At 35.8% G+C, this 21771-nt stretch overlaps 1 long non-coding RNA gene across 3 annotated transcripts in view; it reads left to right on the plus strand.

Moving 5' to 3' along the window:
- The window catches only part of LOC129479586 (uncharacterized), a 315981-nt gene that overhangs the window by 238241 nt on the left and 55969 nt on the right, over window positions 1-21771 (plus strand). For 2 of the 3 annotated variants that reach the window (XR_008656730.2, XR_010119716.1), the window contains exon 3: window positions 8654-8700. This is a non-coding gene — a long non-coding RNA (uncharacterized lncRNA). Of the gene's footprint in view, window positions 1-8653; window positions 8701-9397; window positions 9532-21771 lie in introns of those variants that run through there. The other variant, XR_008656732.2, reaches the window with a different exon arrangement.

Below are 21771 nucleotides of genomic sequence, written 5' to 3' on the forward strand. Positions count from 1 at the left end.
GAAAGAGGTTTCTTTCCTCCAGGTACAGGGAGGGCAACTCTCACATGAGAATCTTATGACCTGCTTAAGAGAAGGGTGAGGGCTGGGGGTAAGTTCAGAGTAACAAGTCTGTGCCTACTCTTTTCTTCAATATGCCAAGGTGCCATATTTGAGATAGTGTTTCCTGAATCTCATTATACATCGTTTTGCATATCATTAGTTCATTCCTTTTTCTTTCTGAGCAGTAATTCATTATGCTGAAATTTGTTTACACATTCATCTATTGATGGAAATTTGGGTTGTTTCCAGGTATTGTGGATTACATATAATGCCGCTATGAACAACCTTGTCTATGGACATGTTTTCACTTATCTTGTATAAATACCTATGAATGAAATAGGTTGCTTCACATCTTTCACAACACTCAGTGGGGTCAGTTTTTTAAAACTGTAAACATTCTACTAGATGTGTAGAGATATCTCATTCTAAATTTAGTTTCCATTTCCCTAATGGTTAATAATTTCAGCATATTTGTATGTGCTTAGTTGGCATCCATATTGTTTTTAAAGAGTCATTTCAAAATTTTGCCCTTAATTTAATACATTTTTTGTTTGTTTCTTATTTTGAAAGTTCTTTGTATATTCAACATACAAATCTTTACTAACTATGTGAATTGCAAATATTTCCTTCTGGTCTGTGGCTTTCCTTTGCAGTCTCTTAGCAGTATCTTTTGATCAACAAACATACTTAATTTTGATGACATATAATTTATTAATCTTTTTCTCATATATATTTGTGGCTTTAGTGGTTTTATATAAGAAATCTTTGCCTGACTCAAGATAACTGTTATCTTCTAGGAATTTTAATAGTTTTTTTTTTTTTGAGACGGAGTCTCGCTCTGTCACCCAGGCTGGAGTGCAGTGGCGCAATCTCGGCTCACTGCAAGCTCCGCCTCTCGGGTTCACGCCATTCTCCTGCCTCAGCCTCTCTGAGTAGCTGGGACTACAGGCGCCCGCCACCACGCCCGGCTAATTTTTTGTATTTTTAGTAGAGACGGGGTTTCACCGTGGTCTTGATCTCCTGACCTCGTGATCCGCCCGCCTCGGCCTCCCAAAGTGCTGGGATTACAAGCGTGAGCCACCGCTCCTGGCGGAATTTTAATAGTTTTAAGTTTTTTGTACATGATGCAAGGTATAGATTAAAGTTCTTTTATTTTTTTGCATGTGAATATACAATTGATCCAACATCATTTTCATAAAAGACTATTCTATCTTCACTGAATTGTCTTTGTACTTTTGTTGAAAATCAATTTCTGGATTCTTCAATGTGTTCCATTTATCTATTTGTCTATCTTGATGCCAATATCATACTTTCTTGATTAATGCAGCTTTTATAGTATGCATTGAAGTCAGCTTGTGTAAGTCATTCAACTATGTTCTTTTTCAAAGTTATTTGAGCTATTCTAAGTTCTTTGAATTTCCATATGAATATTAGAATTAGATTGCCAACCTCTACAAAAAAACTGCTGGGATTTGACTGAAATTGGATTGAATATGGATCAATTTGTGAATTGCTATTTTAACAATATTGAGTCTTCTCATCTTTAAATATGGACTGTCTATTTATTTATATTTCATTTAATTTCTCTCATTAATGCTTTACATTGTTTACATTTTCAATTACGTTTATCGGTAAGCATTTTTATGTATATTATTACAAATACTATTTTTATTTCACATTGCTTATTATTTGTATATAGAAATATTTATTTATTGTATGTAAAGTTTGCACCTTGCAAAGCTCACTTATTATTTATAATAGTTTTTTTGTAGATGTCAGTTGATTTTCTACATAGATGATCATGTCTGGAAATAAAATGTTTGTTTCCCGGCTGGGTGCAGTGACTCAAGCCTGTAATCCCAGCACTTTGGGAGCCCAAGGCGGGCAGATCATTGGAGGTCGAGAGTTCGAGACCAGCCTGTTCAACATGGTGAAACCCCATCTCTACTAAAAATACAAAAATTTGCAGTGCGTGATAGTACACGCCTGTCATCCCAGCTACTCAGGAGGCTGAGGCAGGAGAATTGCTTGAACTCGGGGGCAGGGATTGCAGTGAGCCCAGATCACACCACTGCACTCCAGCCTGGGGGACAGAGTTAGACTCTGTCTCAAAAAAAAAAAAAAAAAATCAAAACCACAATGAGATACCATCTCATGCCAGTTAGAATGATGATCATTAAAAAGTCAGCAAACAATAGATGCTGGAGAGGATGTGGAGAAATAGGAACACTTTTACACTGTTGGGGGGAGTGTAAATTAGTTCAACCATTGTGGAAGACAGTGTGGCCATTCCTCAAGGATCTAGAACCAGAAATATCATTTGACCCAGCAATCCTATTACTGAGTATGTACCCAAAGGATTATAAATCATTCTGTTATAAAGATACATGCACACGTATGTTTATTGCAGGACTATTCACAATAGCAAAGACTTGCAACCAACCCAAATACCCATCAATGATAGACTAGATCAAGAAAATGTGACACATATACACCATGGAGTACTACGCAGCCATAAAAAAGGATGAGTTCATGTCCTCTGCAGGGACATGGATGAAGCTGGAAGCCATCATTCTTAGCAAACTATCACAGGAACAGAAAACTAAACACTGCATGTTCTCACTCATAAGTGAGAGTTGAACAATGAGAACACATGGACACAGGGAAGGGAACATCACACACCAGGGTCTGTCGGTTGGTAGAGGGCTAGGGGAGGGATAGCATTCGGAGAAATACCTAATGTAGATGATGGTTGATGGGTGCAGCAAACCACCATAGCATGGTATGCCTGTGTAACAAATCCTCACATTCTGCACATCTATCCCAGAACTTAAATTATAATAATAATAAATTACTTGTTTTCCAATCTGAATGTATTTTATTTTTCTTGCCTTAGTGCACTAACTAGATCCTCCTGTACAATGCTGAAAAAAGCGAATGAAATTTTCTTGTTCCTTACCTTAGGAGAAAAGCATTTAACCCATAACACAAATATGATATTATATGTAGGTTTTTGTAGATTTTCTTTATCAAGTTCCTGTCTTTTTCTCATGTGCTGAGAGTTTTTATCAGAAATAGATGTTAAATCCAATTGTCTTAGTTTTTTTCTGCATCTATTTAGATTACTGTATATTTTTTATTTTTAATCTGTTAACATGGTAAATTATATTGATAAATTTCAAATGTTAAACCACTTTTGCATTTTCTGGGATAATACATATTTGGTAATGATGCGTTATGCTTTTTCCATATTGTTGGATTCTGGTTTTATTTTACATTTAGTTAAGAATTATTATATCTTATGTCCATGCAAAATATCAGTCTCTGATTTTATTTTATTTTATTTATTTTTGAGACAAATTTCACTCTTGTCGCTCAGGCTGGAGTGCAATAGTGTGATCTTGGCTCACTGCAACCTCTGCCTCCTGGGTTCAAGTGATTCTTCTGCCTCAGCCTCCGGAGTAGCTGGGATTAAAAGCACGTGCCAACATGCCTGGCTAATTTTTGTATTTTTAGTAGAGATGGGACTTCACCATGTTGGCCAAGATGTTCTTGATCTCCTGACCTTGTGATCCACCTGCCTCGACCTCCCAAAGTGCTGGGATTATAGGCGTGAGCCACCATGTCCAGCCGGTTTTCTTTTCTTATAATGCTTTTTTTGTTTGTTTGTTTTAGTGTCAGAGTAATGCTAGCATCATTAACTGATTACGAAAGTATTCCATACTTTTCAATTTTTGGAAGAGTTTGTATAGAATTAGCATAAATTTTTCTATCAATTATTGAGAGTGGGATATTGAAACCTCCAACTATTTTTTGAATATGTCTCTCCTTGCAGCTTTATCTATTTTTGTTTCATGTATTTTGAAGCTCTGCTACTACTTGCATAAATACTTGGCAATGCTATATCCTCTTATGAATTGACCCTTCTGGATGGTGAAGAAAAATAAAATACTCTTGGCCTAACCTGAGCTCCAAGAATTGTTCTCTTTAGTCCTTCCAGAGGTTCATTCTTCAGTTTCGAGTAGATTTCACCCACACGTGTGCAGATCAGTTCTCCCCTGAAACACTTGAGAAAGACCCGATAGATATTGCCAGAGTTTTCTCCCGGTGCAGCTCTCCCCTCTTTCATGCTTTGTGAACCCTAGCTGCTTTTTCTGGGAACTCTCAGCTGTCTCCTCAACTCTACAAGAATGCCAGATGCTGCCTGTGTTTCTTCTGGCTCACCTGGGTCTAGGAGATTTAACTGATTATTTAATCTTTTATCTAAAACAAACCATACTAATTGGTACAAATACCTTTAATTCTGTGTGAAATTATTTTTATATTCTTTATTTAAGAAAATGTGATGTTATATCTCTGTCTTAAATCAAATCATCAAAAATATAATGACAGAAAAAATTAAAAGAAAGAATAACAGAGGAAACATATGGATAACACTTGAATTAATCCACCATTCCAGTGTCAGGAAGATAGTTTTCTGCAAGCATTTTAAAAATCTATTTATTCTGACAATTTGATGTCTTGTGATGATTTTACAAGAATCAAATATAAATATGTTGTAAAAGATTGATATACATGCATCTGCTTTAAATAGAACAAGGCTAAAGAACATTTTGTTCTTGTTACTGCTTCTCAATAAGTTTGGTAGTTCAGTTTAACTCAGATAAGCTTTCCAAATGTCTAGCACCTTGTCCAAGCTCATAACAAAGATGTTCAAATGCCTTGGCACCCTCCTTTTATTCCTTCCCGCTCTCCTCATAACCTTTTATCTTCTCATTTTCCATTTAACCATTCCTGGACCTCACTCTCATCTTGCAATATCTAATAAGCCTTTACTAATGACCGAACATGTGAGGGCCAGGTTTCTGAACTGGACTTTTCTCTCTGTAGATTTTTCAGTTAAGTTTTCACAATGCCCTAGTTTCACTGAGTCAGTAAAACTCCCAGATGTTTCCATTCTTTATGTATCTCTCCTTGTATCCCTCACCTCTGTCATAATTTTAGAGACCCTCTTGACATTTAAAAAATTTGGAAACAACAGTTTCTTATTTCTGCCTAAGAAGACTTCAAAATAAGATATTTCTGTAAAGATTTGGATGGACACATACAGACATTTATTCCAAATTAAATCAGTGGTCTTCTTCAGATTGAGTTCCAAGCTGTAAACTTCAAAGGATAATTTCTGCTTGACTAACTGTAATGCCAAACCAATTATTTTATAAAAACAATTAAATTGTCATGAACGTAAGATTTCATATCCTGAAAGAATAGAAATAAGTTCTATTTTCACAATAAGTTTTCTATGTATAGTCCTCAACCACAGTGCCTGTGAACCACCATCCTGGGAAATAAACTTTTCTTGAGATCTTAAAGCAAATGAAGACAAGTAACCAGTGTGGCACAAATGCTTCTCTGCTACTACGTGGATTCTTTTATAGATACTTATTATATATTAAGATATTAATTTTATCCATTTATGCTCATCAAAAAAGAAATATATGGTCCACATACTTAAATTCAACTTCTTTCTTAGAGACAATGAACTAAGTACAATCACAAGCAATAGACAAACATCGTATCTTTAATTTTTGGCTGTAAAAATGGAACAAAAACAGTAAATGTATTCACCATCACTTGATGAAGTCTTGAAAATGTTACTTTTATTCTAGGAAGAATGTAGGCAAGCTCTAAAGGGTTGATGTGGCAAGAAAGGCACTGATATTTTTTTCTGGGAAAAAAACACCTTGGCTTGAACAAAAAAGAATCTTGCTGAAAGTATACTTTAGAGCCTAGTTCTCATATTGTTAGAGCTATTTTAGGACGTTTTATGATATTTTCTACAAGCACAGGACTGTGGCTGTTTAGCTTGGTTTCTATTATGCCTTTCTTGGCATCATGTAGGATAACTAGCACATCTTATAGGACACCAGTGAAAGACAAAATAGACAACACAAAAATCATATAGCATTCCTCAAACTGTTTTATGTGAAAAAGAAAGGCTGTCTTAGACTATTCAAATCCCTAGACGAATATGTCAAAATAAGAGTACTGAGAGGAAGGGGTTATTTCATGATGTCCCACATATAGACAACGTGGTGCATTGTGACATCGTTATATAAATATTAATAGTGCCAGAATACTAATCCCTTGATCGAGGAGGAAATATTCTAAATTCACTTACCTCTTGCAGCACTTTCCTACATAGTACTGTAGACACAGCCCATTGGCATCCTAGAGATGGCATTCTGAAGAGAAAGCAGGATCTCAACTCCTCTGAAGGTGTTCTTCCCTCCCTTGAAGGTCAGGATGTCTTGTGCTGGCACATCCTTTGGTGGGTCGGTAGATGGCAGTGTGTCTGAATCTAGTATGTATGGTAGGGGAAAGCTTTTTAGCATTTCCCAAGAAAATGAAGGTTTTGAAAGCTGTGAGGCAGCTTGGGGCCTAGTGCATGGGCCAAAAGACTTGATCTTTATTTCTGGCTCAACTCCTGAATAAATTTACTTGAATAAATGGACACCAGCCACTTAACTTTTGTGTTCCTTGCTTTCTTGAACTTGAAATTAGACAAAATACTCTGCCTCTTCCCATCTCCCTCACAAGAACACTGTGAGTTTAATCAGACTTCAGATTCATTTCCGTTCTTTGAAGAAAAGACCCCTTATGAATTTGCTATGCTATTTATAATGTCAGTGGCAAAACTGATCTGGGTTGTTCTTCTGGGACTTGAAGTAAATAAACACAGAGGCAATTGGCAAGAAGGATCTTCTGTATTTCTGTGCCATAAAATGTTGGTGTATTTTGGTTTTAAGTAGCAGCACTGGATCTCAGGATGCAAAATTATTCTTGTTACTTGGAATTAAAATAACTTCCTCCATTCCATGGAACTTGACAATTATGGAAGGAAGCCAGTAGGCCTCTTCCCAATTTAAGTTTAAACTATTGACTGCAAGTACAGATTCAATCAGATACAATAATTTTCACTTTTCCCTGCTATTAAACATAAGAATTTTCACTTCAGCATTTTACTACAAAGCTGGCACTCTGATAAATGTTAAATGAAATTGTAAGTAGAAAATACCATTGAAGGGTTGAAAGATGATTCTTTTTCCCAACAAGATCCAGCTGTGCATGAATTCACTGGAAGTTAGAATAGTTACAATCCTCAACCAAAACATACCTTCAGCTGCATGGCACCAAAATGGGTCATGACAAGATCATGTTGGGGGAAAACAAACTTTAACATCTCACCTGTCAACCTGGCTCTGGCCACGATCAAAGCTAAGCTTCTTTGCAGAAGCCTTGCTACTTTGAGGCTGGTAACAAGGATCAAAAAGGGATACAATAAATATTACTATTTGTGGACAGGTAGATTCTGATAGGGAGGTATAGCGTATCTCTAATACAGATGCCTACCTCATCCAGTCTTCCTGGAAACAAAAAATTATATTGTGTGGGATAGCCAGAAATCTACCTGCTATATAAAAAGATAAAATTGTAAAATGAAATGGATGTCATGCTTGAACACATGTCATACCATCATTCTTAGATAGCAGCCTTTCAGGATATAGACAAATATATTTGAGATGATTTCTGAGTGTATAATCCATTGCAAAAGCTATTTTAATATAAAAATTCACTGTCAAAATATTAGTAAACAACTAGTCTTTTTTCAAATCTCTTGTGCAATAAACATAGATTCAAGATAAGTGATTTTTGTGGTGTCATCTTATTTGTAAGACACGTCTCTCTAGTTGGATAGTGATTGGCTTGTTGGTTTGAATGTCAGGAGGTTAAAATCTTAATTTAAATATGCATAAGTATTAAAATATGTTCAAGAGAATGTCACATCAGCCTCAACCTTAAAGTACCAATTATGTTGTTTGGGTTCCACATTTGACACTGTTCTGACTAAACTGATATCCCCAGTTCAGAATTTCTAAAAATGCCTCAGATCTCAGTTTCATAATACATTCTATGTAAAGTAGAAACATTAAGAAAAACTGAATTATGGAAACATAATTTCATAGTTTCAAGGACATAGAAGTCAAAACATACTGCTTGAAGCTAATGAACAATTATAAAGATGTAGAAGCCAGCACCTTATTAGCATTAGGTTAGAAGAAATATACTTAGACAATTCTGTAACCACTCAACAGGATGGATTCAAAACAAAGAAATTGTTAAGGTTGGAGTTTAATTATAAACACTAATTTGTAACTTGGATGAGAACAGTAACTGTTTTCAATCCTTAGCCAGTGTTTTATTTTTCCCTGAAGCTACTTATTGAAGAAAATAAATGACGCAGGAAAAGCAAGGGGAATAACTAACAACCAACATTTTATGCATATATATGTGTAGAACTTAAGTGAGAAAAAAACTGATGGCACCATAGTCAATTTAAATAAGATAAAACTTATCAATCAAGCAGTCAACCATAAATCTCTAAGAAACAAGAAGCCCATGTACAAATTCACGGAAACATGGTAATTGATCTTTTTTGATAACCTTGAAGCACTTTGTGATTCAGAAAAAAAAACAATTTGGAAGTTATCGTATGCATAATATGGTTTTACACATAATATTATGTATATTTTATTACATTTTATATTTGTAGATATTATTCATACCCAATTTGTGGCAATCCTGTGAATCTGATCATTGGTAAGTTAGAATACCTCTTTCCAGGTAATTATTTTTAACTTACTATTTTCAAATAATTTTAAACTTTGGTAAAGTGGTTTTCAGAGATAGTTGCTCTGACAGGCTATACATTGGTTTAGTAGCTACCTAACAGCATGGAATATAAGAATGTGCTTTGCGTGTTAACTGTGTACGTCAATTTCTTAAAAGCTAAAATATCTGTATAAAAATAAGGTGCTTTAGGAAAAGAAGGCCATTGGAAGATCCATGAAAATGGAAATTGACTTTCTGAACCAGAAAAGTAAAGAGATAACATAAAGGAAAGAAACAAGATGACAAAAGGTATCATACAGTATTACACTTAAATGCTCTCAGTTACACAGATGGCAGTTCCTGGATCATCCTGATTTTGTGAAACAAGTGGAAAATGGATAAAAATAGACTGCCGCTCTGTAGACTGATAAGATCCCAACTGTTAAGAAGTGAAAAGTTTACCAACTTATGCAAATGAAGAATTGCAACAAGTTTGCCAGAAAGGTGATGGTATCTATCAGTCAGGGCTCTTTCTGCTCTAAGTGATTGACAATTCAACTTAAATTGGATTAATAAAACTGAGGTATTGTTGACTATAATGTAAACAAGTAGTTCAGTTTAATTAGAAACTAGAATTCTAATGATTAGAATTTCTCTTTATGTTGTCCCTTGCCCTCTGGGCTAGCTTAGCCCTATGAACAGTGCCTCTCAATGGATGTACAAGAGCAGCAGCAAGCAGCAACCTTTACATTCTTCTACCACCCACTTCAGAGAGGCTGTTGACTCACAGGCCTAACAATTGTTCTAAGGATCACACTTCTGGGGCTGGACTAAATTACTGGCCAATATCTGCAGCAATCCTGATGGCCAGGAAAATATAATGTGCCTGTTGGCTGAAGCCTGCATACATCTATTAATTAGTGAACTCATCCAATAAATAATCAATGTGTTGGAAACTTTCTTTGACCCCAATCACTGTGGCCAAGGGTATGAGCTGTGCAAATAAACCCTAGGCAGTACCATCAAAATTGCATGACCAATAATGCAAAACTAGTAGTTTCCTAAAAGCAGATGGGATATTATTTGAAGGAAGGAAAATAATAAATGCTGAAAAGAAAGCAACTCCAGGGAAATTCCCAGCTGTTTACTTTATTAAATACATATATAGAGTGAATAAGTTCAAGGAGGCTGAACAAAGAGAATGCATTTCAGTATTTCTAGAGCAGGGTCAGAAAAAGGGGATATATGTAAGGAGCTATTAAGTTAATCAATAAAGTGATCTAGTCTTATAAACAAGGTCATATCAAGTTTTTTGAGTCTGTTCACTGTTAGAGCACTCATTTATGCATTCTGTAGTACTTAAGGTTGAGGTAGTTTTATGTTTAAGTTATATGTAAAGAACTTCTACTCATTCTTTAAGAGTTGGCCAAGTATTCTTTCTGTGAATACTTAGCTGAAACCCCTTATATCAGTCACAAGTATACTTTATGCATATACTAATTTGTATACTTTTCAGAGTCTGTTGCAATTATGTTTGTGTTTCTGTCTTCCCTACTTAGCTTTGAGCTGTTAGATGACATGGTTTATTCATTTTATCTAGGATGTGGCACAACTGGGTATAATGCTCAACAAATATTTGGTTAAAAAATGAATATATAATTTAACATTTTTCTTTCTTTACCCATTCATCCAATAATATCTCAACAATTTTATGTAGAAAAAAACTCAGATGATTTAGTACATGTAATCTGTGGCAATAACAGCTTGTATTGAATACTTATTGGGTATCAATGATATTCTTTACATATGTTATTCATTACGTTCTTACATTAAACTTGTTTGGTAAATGTTATTCTTTCCTTTACATAGACATAAGCCTACAGCTTAATAAATTAACACACACTGCATGTCAGAAATTGGTGAAACTGGGATTTAGCTTATGCACTATAAGTTTTCTATAGCTTCATTCTTTTGAAATTGTGTAAGGAGGGGGAAAAATGCACAGTGAATAAAAGCTTTCACTCTGACACCAGTAAGAAATGTGAAAAACTCACCTGAATGAAGAATCAGATGTGAAACTGGAAGCTCATCTTATGTATAAAGGGAGCTTAAAATACTCAACTAATATAGAAAGGGCATTGTAGCTTGTTATTACAGATTTATGTTTCTTCTTTCTGTGTAGCTGTTAAGTACTCATGTTCACATTGATTGTGATGTCACTCAGGAGAGTTGATCTATTACTTCAAGTATAAAAATCAGAGTGAAGTTCCATTAAAATTTCCAGGAATAAACTAATAAGAAAATTTGTGAAATAATTTTTCTTTCTCAGATAGTTTGCAAAATATTGACCCCATATATATATATACATACCTTATATACTATATATAGAGAGAGTCAATATTTTGCAAAGTATCTGAGAAAGAAAAAATATATATTATATATATATACACACACATATATACACACTATGGGTATATAGAGTATGTGTATTATATTTGTGTACATATATCTATAATACGTAGTGTTTAATGGAAATGAAACTCCTCAACAGCTTAGAATATGCAACTGGAAACTGAAAACAAAGTGTGAAAACTGAAGCTGCTTAGTTTGTTACCTGGAAACCATGTTGGAGTTGACTTCGTAGGATTTATTTCAAAAATGACTGTTTGAGAAGAAAACTAAAGGTTTTGTGAGTCTTTTGCGTGATTACATTTGTACAATATCTGCAGTCAGGCCATATCCCATATCTGAACTGAGTTTAAATGACAGCTTTGTAAAGCAGTTATGCCAATATCTGGCCCTTTAGGAACCAGGTATTCCTTGTGCTTTTAGGGGATCCTCAGAGTGAGCTCTCACTCAGAGACATTTGTTCTTGCTCAAAGACTTTTCTCTAGATTTGCCTTTCAGTGATTTCTTCTCTCTCAGGGTAAGGTAGCCAAGCTCTCATTTGATTTTAGGTCTCAAAATGTCTAATCATATATTAATTAGTACCTGATTCACAACTAATTTTGTAAGATTCAAACGTTTTAATATCTGGGCATTTCTTTCTGAAAAACATGGTAAAATTTATTTACATTTATTAAGTTGTTGATTTTTTTAGTCTTTGTACTCTGATAAAGAAGCTTTCTTGTTTGTTTAACATGATTCTAGTTTAGCACAATGGAAATGGAAGGGAGAGCCAAAGCATTAGGAACTGGTAAGGAGGTTGTTTCTACAGTAGATTTGGAAACTTCTATATCATCGCATTTCTAGTTGTTTTGATAGAAGAAAAAGTAGATATTAGAGGGTTGCAGGAAGCCAGATTAGCCACTCTTCTAAGACAGTGACTCTACTCATGTGGAATGGGTGAATTTACTTATCTGGATGTAATGGCTCCATATATTGTGTCCCTAACATGAAGATAAGCCTCCTTGGCTTCTGCCTCATCTTCACTGCTGCTCTATTAGTATATTACCCCAAATGTAAAATCTTGTGTCATTCCTCCAGGTTGAAGTGCACTGCAAATTAGTACTGGAGTCAAAGGGGCAGGGAAAAAAGAAACTAAGTGTTGAGAAGGAAGGCAAATACAGGGTGGAAGCATAGCATAGGCTAAATTTTGAGAAATATGAAATTGAAATGAGAGAAGTTCCCTTATCCCCCTGGCAGGGCTTGTGACCTGGGTGTGGCTGGCTTCTTCCATGCCCAAATGCTCAAACCCCTAGAGTGAGCATGCAGGCGGGCAAGTGCATAGGTCATGAGGAGTGTTTTGGGGCTCTGGCCCCACAGCAGCTTATGGGGTGAGTGTTTACAATTCTTAAAGACCAAGTGGGCATGTGTTACAGTGTGCTTTCGGCTTTGCCATCTGCAGATGGCTTGTGTTAATCAACTCACTTAGACCGTCTGCCTTATCTGAAGAAAGGGGGCCAGTGTGACAACCTGGGTTCTTGCCCAGTGTGCTGGAAGAATCAGAGCACATGTGGGCTGCAAGATGAGTGCAAGGTTTATTGAGTGGTGGAGGTGGCTCTCAGTGAGATGGATGGGGAACTGAAGATGAGGATGGAGTGAGAAGGTGATCTTCCCCTGAAGTAGGGCTGCCCAGCGACCGAAGTCTTCTCCGACCACCCCTGGCTGATCTCTCCTCAGCATCCATAAGTCCTTCCTCTTCTTTCTTTCTCTTTCTTTCTTTCTTTCTTTCTTTCTTTCTTTCTTTCTTTCTTTCTTTCTTTCTTTCTTTCTTTTTCTTTCTTTCTTTCTTCTTTTTTCTTTCTTTCTTTCTTTCTTTCTTTCTCTTTCTTTCTTTCTTTCTTTCTTTCTTTCTTTCTTTCTTTCTTTCTTTCTTTCTTTCCTTGTGTGTGTGTTTTAATTATAATTCAAGTTCTGGGATACATTTGCAGAAAGTGAAGGTTTGTTACATAGGTATACACATGCCATGGTGGTTTGCTGCACCTATCAACCCATCATCTACATTAGGTATTTCTCCTAATGCTATCCCTCCTCTAGCCCCCCACCCCTCAACAGGCCCCGTTGTGTGATGTTCCCCTCCCTGTGTCCATGTTATCACTGTTCAACTCCCATTTATGGGTTAGAACACGTGGTGTTTGGTTTTCTATTCATGTTTTAGTTTGCTGAGAATGATGGTTTCTAGCTTCATCCATGTCCCTGCAAAGGACATGAACTCATCCATTTTTATGGCTGCATAATATTCCATGGTGTATATGTGCCACATTTTCTTTATCCAGTCTATCATTCATGGGCATTTGGGTTGGTTCTAAGTCTTTGCTATTGTGAATAGTAGTGCAATAAACATACATATGCTTGTGTCTTCACAGTAGAATGATTTATAATCTTTAAACTGGCTAGCCATATGCAGAAAACTGAAACTGGACCCCTTCCTCACACCTTATACAAAAATTAACTCAAGATGGATTAAAGACTTAAACCTAAGACCTAAAACCATAAAAGCTCTAGAAGAAAACCTAGGCAATACCATTCAGGACATAGGCATGGGCAAAGACTTCATGACTAAAACACCAAAAGCAATGGCAATAAAAGCCAAAATTGAGAAATGGGATCTAATTAAACTAAAGAACTTCTGCACAGCAAAAGAAACTATCATCAGAGTGAACAAGCAACATACAGAATGGTAGAAAATTTTTGCGATCTATCTGTCTGACAAAGGGCTAATATCCAGAATCTATAAGAAACTTAAATTTCCAAGATAAAAACAAACAACCCCATCAAAAAGTGAGTGAAGGATATGAACAGACACTTCTCAAAAGAAGACATTTATGCATCCAACAAACATATGAATAAAGCTCATCATCACTGGTCATTGGAGAAATGCAAATCAAAACCACAATGAGATACCATCTCACACCAGTTAGAAAGGCAATCATTAAAAAGTCAAGAAACAACAGATGCTGGAGAGGATTTGGAGAAATAGGAACTCTTTTACACTGTTGGTGGGAGTGTAAATTAGTTCAACCATTGTGGAAGACAGTGTGGCAATTCTTCAAGGATCTAGAACCAGAAATACCGTTTGACCTAGCAGTCCCATTACTGGGTATATACCTCTTTTCTCTTTCTCTGCCATGCTGCCCTACCACACTCTTCACTGCTCTCCACTGCTCTGTTCCTCTGCTCCTCTCGTTGCTCAGCTGCTTGTGTCTGTGCCTGCTTAAAGTCTCGGGCTTAAATGGGCACAGGATCAGGGGTGTAGTAGGCCAAAAGGCAACCTTTTGGGCACAAAAACAGAAATGTCTGTCCTCACTTAGCTCTATGGGCATAGGCTCAAGGGTGGAGTCCTCACCAAAGACCCCACCCTTCTCTACCAGCACTTAGCTGCCCCCTTCCCGTATCAGACAAATGTGACCAAAAGGCAAATCTTGGCCCTTCTTATTTTCTCACATCCTCATTATCTTCTAGTTGTGTTCACTGTCTTAACCCCCAGTTAGACCATCATACACAAGCCAATCTTGTGAAATCTCCATTCATGCCATAGCTGCCAGCTCACATAATATTTTATGACATTGAAAACTGGCTAAAGGCTGAAAAATACTGAAAAGGGTATTCTTCAGGGAACTGAAAATTTTACAGAGTGGAAGAACAAGGTAAGAACTAGATTCTTTGGAGCGGGATGGAACTAACTAAAGAGAGAGCTTCCACTTGAGAAAAGGAGATAGAACTCAGTGAAGAACTAGGCCAGTAGCCCACTGGGGAATGAAGAACAGAAAAGGAATTCACCTAAATCTTAAGAGTTAGGTTGGCTAAGAGTAAGAGGAGAATGCCACTGAAACTGCAGAGCAAGCATGGGAAACATATTTATTTCTCTTATGAGGGGCTGCAGGCAGGCCTTGAGATAAATAGAATGGCTGACATTATAGAAACTTGATGGGCATGGTTTATTCCAAATATGTTATTGCTACTACTAATTAGAAGTTGCAAGGAAAGTATTACTATAATAATATTTATATGTTTGTATTCCTGGAAAGTTATGTTGGGGCCATTAAAATAGCATAGAAAACTCCTATAGGCTACATATCACATCCATGAGATGTAGGGAGGGAAGAGGCAGAAAGATTCACTCTTCTTCGTTCTGTATGTGCAAAAGAATGACTGGAGGGGGAAATGGTGTTACACAATATGTTTGGACTTCCTCAAGTAATAGATTTTTTTCCTGAAGGAGGAGAAAGTTTTCACTTACCAGGAGGATATTCCTGAAGCTCACTCTTGGTTTCACCCAATGGGGTCACCCTTGGGGAGGTTGCATACATACTAGTACACAAGGCTTTCATAGGAAGCACATGCCATACAAATACTTTATTCCTGACCTGCTTATATGTCCCAGGACCTCCCCTTGTACTGGGTCTGGGAGGAGTGACTGAGGTTTCAGGGCACATTTCAGATCTCAATATCCCAAGGTCCTAGCATAAGAGAACAAGTGAGAGCAACATAGGGAGAATGAGTATTTGATAAAGAAATACGGATTTATTCCAACATCTGGTGCGGCAGAAAGACACTGTGAAAGATAGGGTTGGGAACGGCCTTTGTTGAGAATGGATCAAATACAGAAAATAGAATAAACACTGGCTCTCAAAGTGAGCTTCCCCATCCGCACCGGATGTTTGTGAATATCTCAAAGACACTATTCATTTCCTCTTGGCAGCAGCCTATGAAAAAGAGGGAAAAAAGAGTTTACAAAGGCTTTTTTCTACTGCAATCATAAAAAGTTATTTTCAAAATAAATCATAAAGAAGCATGTTTGTTAAATATCTCTCCTATTATTTTCAGAGACCCACAATTCAGAGAAATCTTACAACTTTATAGTAATGAGAGACAAATGAATTTTAAAACATAAAAGGCTTAATATTGGAAGCTCCAAAAACTACCAGGTTGACCTAGTATTATTAAATTAGTTTATGTAACTAAAAAATTATTACTATTAATCATATAGAACCAATATGATATATCTTATTTAACTATTAATTTACAGCTCTGATGTCTACTTAGGACAGTCTCCTTTTACCAAGAAGTGTCTTCAGTTATCATAGTCTTTTATTAGTCTTTATAACATCTTTTATTTCACCTCTCTGTCAGAGTGAAAATGCATGGATCTAAAGGGATATCGAAGTTTAAGACTAGATTAATTTTATGAATAATGTTATCCCAAAGTGATTTTATGCCTAGAAAAAAAGGTAATGCTAAAATTATCAAACATTAAAAAAATGCAGCACGGCATTATTGGTGAGCTTCCTGATTGCTTAATGTTAAATAAGTCAATATTTAACCAGCCAGATTTTTCTCATACAACCCTATATTATTTGGAGCGGCTGGAGCAAACTTCAAGAAGTTCCTATAACCAGTATTAGCTCAGAAGGAGGAAATTCGATGTCAGTGTTTTTCATGCATAAATGAACATAATAGTTATAAAATCCACTTTGCCCCATTGCAATGCACCTTACAAACTACTGCCAGATAAATCTCTCAGAAACGCAGCTCTGATGTCGTCACCCATCCCACCAAGAGCATTTAATGGCAGATTCCCAGCTAAAAGGAAACCTCTCTGGGAGACCTTGAAGCAGCCTTCTTTCAACCTTGCACTAAAATATCTAAAAGGCTCAGAAAAATAGAATAGTTGCAATATAAAGGATCAAGACCAAAGGTCCAAAGATTGTCATATTTTAAAAGAAATTTGTAGTTATTCTAAAGATAATGCACTTGGGGTGGAAAAAAACATTGGTGGCCCACCATGCTCTAAGAAATGCATCAGCAAATATTGGCCATCTGAAAGAAGGTAGGAAGACAGTCCATTCCTCTCTGTCTGCCCAGTGAACTCAGAGACCTGGGAGAGAGTTTAGCTTTCTGCTAGGTTGTCAGAAACCTGGTGAGCACATTATGTAGTATTATGCAGCCACATGTAAGTTGGCATAAAGCTCTGCCCTTCACGTCAGTCTTTCCACTTTCCAATCCTTGTTGAGACTTGCTGTACAGGAGACAGCATACATACTGGGGAACAAACAGGTCGTGTGCCCTGACTCCTACTCACTAACTCTATGACTTTGTGTGTCTTTGTGCCTCAGTCCCTACATCTAAAATGGGAATAATAAGAGTGAAAGCACTACTTCATGGAGATCTTGAGAATTAAGTGAGTTGATTTTATTACTAAGGCAATTTTTAGCTCAACACAAAATATAGCCAGAGAGGATTTTCTTAATGCTTTGAAGAAAGATTTTTTTAAAGGCCATGCTTAATCTTAGAGTAAATCCCTTTACTCCTCCCTATTCCAAGGGTCAGAACAGTCTAAATAACCCCAATTCTGCTATCTCAGAGGAGAGGGACAAACCAATTTCACACAACTGTGGCAGGGATTTGGGCAGAGGACATGCTGAAGGAGAGTTAATATTGGTAAATACTGTTATCACAGACATCTGCGTGGCCAGAAGAAAACCCAAACAAATAGCTAGAATGATAGCTCACGAAGAGAGCACTTTAAAGTTTCAACCTGAACAACTGCATAGAGACCAAAACTGCTTTGTTTTTGTATTCACTGCAATACAGGAAGTCACCAGGTGGCAGAGGGATGGGAATCACATGGGAATCAGTGTGAGGTGCAGAACCAGGAAACAGTGAGCACAGTGATACCAGGAAAGGCAGGACCAGAATATTTTAATATATTATAAAGTGATAGTAGGTCATTGAGATAAAATATAACCTTTAGAAGAAGGTGTTTTATGTGAGTTATAAATGGAGTCACAAAAGAATTTTTGCCTTTCTGAATTATTTACCTTGCCTGGAGGCAAACATTCATTTGGAAAAAGGAATTAGTTCCCACAATAGTAGTCATAAAAATTAAGTTTATACCATGAATAGTTTCTCTGTTTTATGTTTATCTCATTATTTCTCTAGATCTCTAATTTAGATTCAAAATGATTAATTTTTAAAATACTTTGAATAAGATCATTCTATATTGACAAAACTAGTATAGTTCATACTTTTTCTTTAAAATTTTAAATATTTGGTCATTAATTATGATTATTTGTAAGATTTATATAACAAGAGAAAAAATTAATTTGTAAAATTGAAAATTTTACTTGAGACATTAAGCTTGGTCATTAATTATGATTATTTGTAAGATTTATATTACAAGAGAAAAAATTAATTTGTAAAATTGAAAATTTTACTTGAGACATTAAGCTAAATATTTTAATTAGAATCAAACTGCTCATACAATTATTCTCAAAAATGCCACAATGGTTCTAGATGTGATTACCAGTCTGTACCTTCATTCTCTTAATTCTCCTGTTTTCTCTTCGACTCTTCCTTTCCAGGTCTCCATCAGGTCTCCTATTCCTCCTCCACCCCTTTATGCCTCTTTATGAGTTGCCATTCCACCTTTCACCCACCCACTGATCATCTTATTTATTTGTTCTCTTTGAAAAATCTCTCTATTCACACGTGTTTAACTGTTGTCTACATGCACAGTGTCTTGGTTAGTTTGGGCTGCTAAAACAAAGTACCTTATTTTGAGTGGCTTAGACACAACAGAAATTTATTTCTTCTAATTCTAGAGACTGGAAGTCTGAAATCCGGGTGCCAGCACGGTAAAGTTCTGATGAGGACTCTCTTCTGGATTGTAGACTGCCAACTTCTACTTTCATCCTCACATGGTAGAAAAAGAGTAAAAGAGTTCTTAGGGTCTCTTTTAAAAGGGCCCTAATTTCATTCATGAGGGATCCACCCTCATTACCTAATTATTTCCCCATACCCTGCCTTCTGATATAATTATATTTGGGAATTAGGATTTCAACAAATGAATTTTGGGTGGACATAAACATTTGATTTATAATACTTAGATTATTACATTTTACCCTGATCTTTCCCTAACCTTACAACTCCTACATCCATTAAACATATCTACCTGGAGATCCATGATGACTCAAAGGCAGCATTTCTAATAGTGAACAATACACCATTTTTTTAGCCAGTTTTTTTTTTTTAATCCTTCCCTATTTCTGAACACAGTTTATGAAACCATCGTGTAGCTTCTGAGAAGTAAAGCTAACTATCCTACGTTTAGTCCCTATTATTTGCTAGCCTATTTGTCTTGGTTTTGACTCCCTTTTCATAATTCTGCATATACTTATCTCACAACTATGGCTCTTCTCTTTCAATTTGAATGGCATTGGATTAACACACAAATCTTTCCTTGACTGTGAGATCTGTTCAGTTTCTCAAAACAACTAGTTTTCAAGATTTGGTTTTCTAATACCCTGCTTCAAGGTGATTAACTAAGAGGTCAATTATTTAAAACATACTCTCCAAGTTTCTTCAATTCCCTTGGTCCCCATGGACTTCAGCCATAGGTTTTTTTCAGCTCTTCAATTCAGAATCAAGCCTGGACAATAAACAAATGCTGTTTAAGAAAATTATATAAATATACTGATTTGATTCACATAAGAGTATAAGTTCTCAACTCCGATAAATCTTTACAGTACATAGTATTAATTTTTCATGTCACTCATTTTCCATTTCCCAATAGTTATACAAACAATGATTTCGGAGGTCAAACCAGCTATCTTCATCCCCATTGTAACTTTATCTTTATTTCCCACAGACAAAAGAACTATCAAATACCAATTCTTTTGATTTCTCTTCCTTTTGCATACCTATATCTTTACTCATTCTCATGTAAATAGATATTGTGTCCTGAGTGAGATTTTTCTGTTGTTTTACAATTGATGCTAAGACCCAAAGCTAAGAACAGAAATTCCTAAATACCTCATATTTTAAATTCAGAGATCCAACTTTTGGACTGGCCATCTTCCATAGGGATAAAAGTACCATCATAGAATGTATACTCCACCATTGCTTCACCAAATCTACCAGATAAAATAAGAGAACCCATAAGGGAGAAAATGGCAGTGCTCCTTAAAAGCTACTCTTTCCTATGGGAGGCAGAGTCTGCTTCCCCTTACCAAATCAAAAGAGAAAGGACTACTCTTGAGTATGATAAATATAATTTACATATCCCTTAGGAAAAATCTGAGTAACTAGTAGGTACTCAGAAATTCATGGCTAAATTATGCAAATAAGATCTGTCTTATTTTTCCAGAATCAGTGTTGCTTTATGCACTCTTTCTTGAAGGTTGGGAAATTGCCCTTGAAGAATTACTAGATATAGACCAACAAAGCTATGAGATATTTCAAAAAATGTAACTGTCACAAGATAATGAATAATGGTATTGGTATTCATCTGGCAGACCCATTGACTCATTATTTGAGCGGAAGGAAAACAGTTCATGTTCTTTACTACATTATCATCAGTGCCAGAGAGACAAAATGAGATGTAGTGAGATAGATATACACAGAGCCCATCCAGCCTCAGTCTAAAAGAAGTTTACTGATAAAGCGGTCCCTCATTCAAATGTACAATTATCTGCCTAATTGGAAACTGAGTTTAAATATTTTCCTGGGGGAAAAATGCCAGTTTGATGCTCTGTTTTTTTTTTTTTTTTTTAAAGTCTTTGCCGATATAAAATGAGAAAATTTTATTGCAGGGTGCAATGATTTAGCATGCATTAAAATTAAGTATCTAAAATATCTACAAGGCCTGAAAAGGTATATGGAAATGAGCTGTTTTCCAAGTTAATGCCACAGGAAATGACAGCTAAGCTGATCTCTTTTTCCCACAGCCTTTTAATGACGTGTTTCTCTTAGGATTTGAAAGAACTTTAGATCTAGCAGGTTTCAACTCTAGGGTATAGCTGATTCAAAGTGAAATTAGTGTTGGGTTCTAATATGTTAATTCAGAAATAACTGGTAGATTTATTTATAGGAGCTCAATTTCCATAAGTGATATGTAGGCATGTAGGCAAACTTAGGAAATGAGCAATGTTTATCTCTAGTTGCTCCAGCCTTTCCATTTTCTAACCTGCCTTGATAATTTCTACAACTTTCATATCTTTTTCTTTTTTCTAAAGATGTTCTCTGATCGTTCATTTGACTAATCTGTACATGCAAAATTTAAGTTCCTTTTTCCTTGTAAACTCCCTTTTGTTACACATCAATAGACCACAGGAACACAGGACAGTAATATAGTTATCAGGATATTGGTTTGGGGTGAAAATTATGAGAAAAAATTTATGGGAATGTTGTATATGCAAGGATTGAAAACATATATTATCACATATAATTTTAAAAAGGTGCAAATTTATATATTAAATTAGCTTCGAAGATATTCTACACTGTATTTTGTCTATGAGAAAATTGATGACAGATGAGTTAAAGAAACTAAACATTACACAAAGTTAAATGTAATCACAATAGTGGCTTTATAATTTTTTGAAAATATTCAGCATAGAGGAAGGTAAGAATTAAAGGTCTCAGTTTGTTGAAGTCAATATGTAGATGTAATCGGCAATATGAAGCCACTGTGAAAGTCCTATCACATTCCTTGTGTTTTATGGAACACTGGATGTTGAATTGTAGGACTAGATTTTTCATTCTCAATGTCATCAGAATTATGAACATAATATGTAAAACATCATTTATTAGCAACAGTTTTAAAAGCTATAGCTTCAT

This window comes from Symphalangus syndactylus, chromosome 3, assembly GCF_028878055.3.
Source record: "Symphalangus syndactylus isolate Jambi chromosome 3, NHGRI_mSymSyn1-v2.1_pri, whole genome shotgun sequence".
Lineage (NCBI taxonomy): Eukaryota > Metazoa > Chordata > Mammalia > Primates > Hylobatidae > Symphalangus > Symphalangus syndactylus.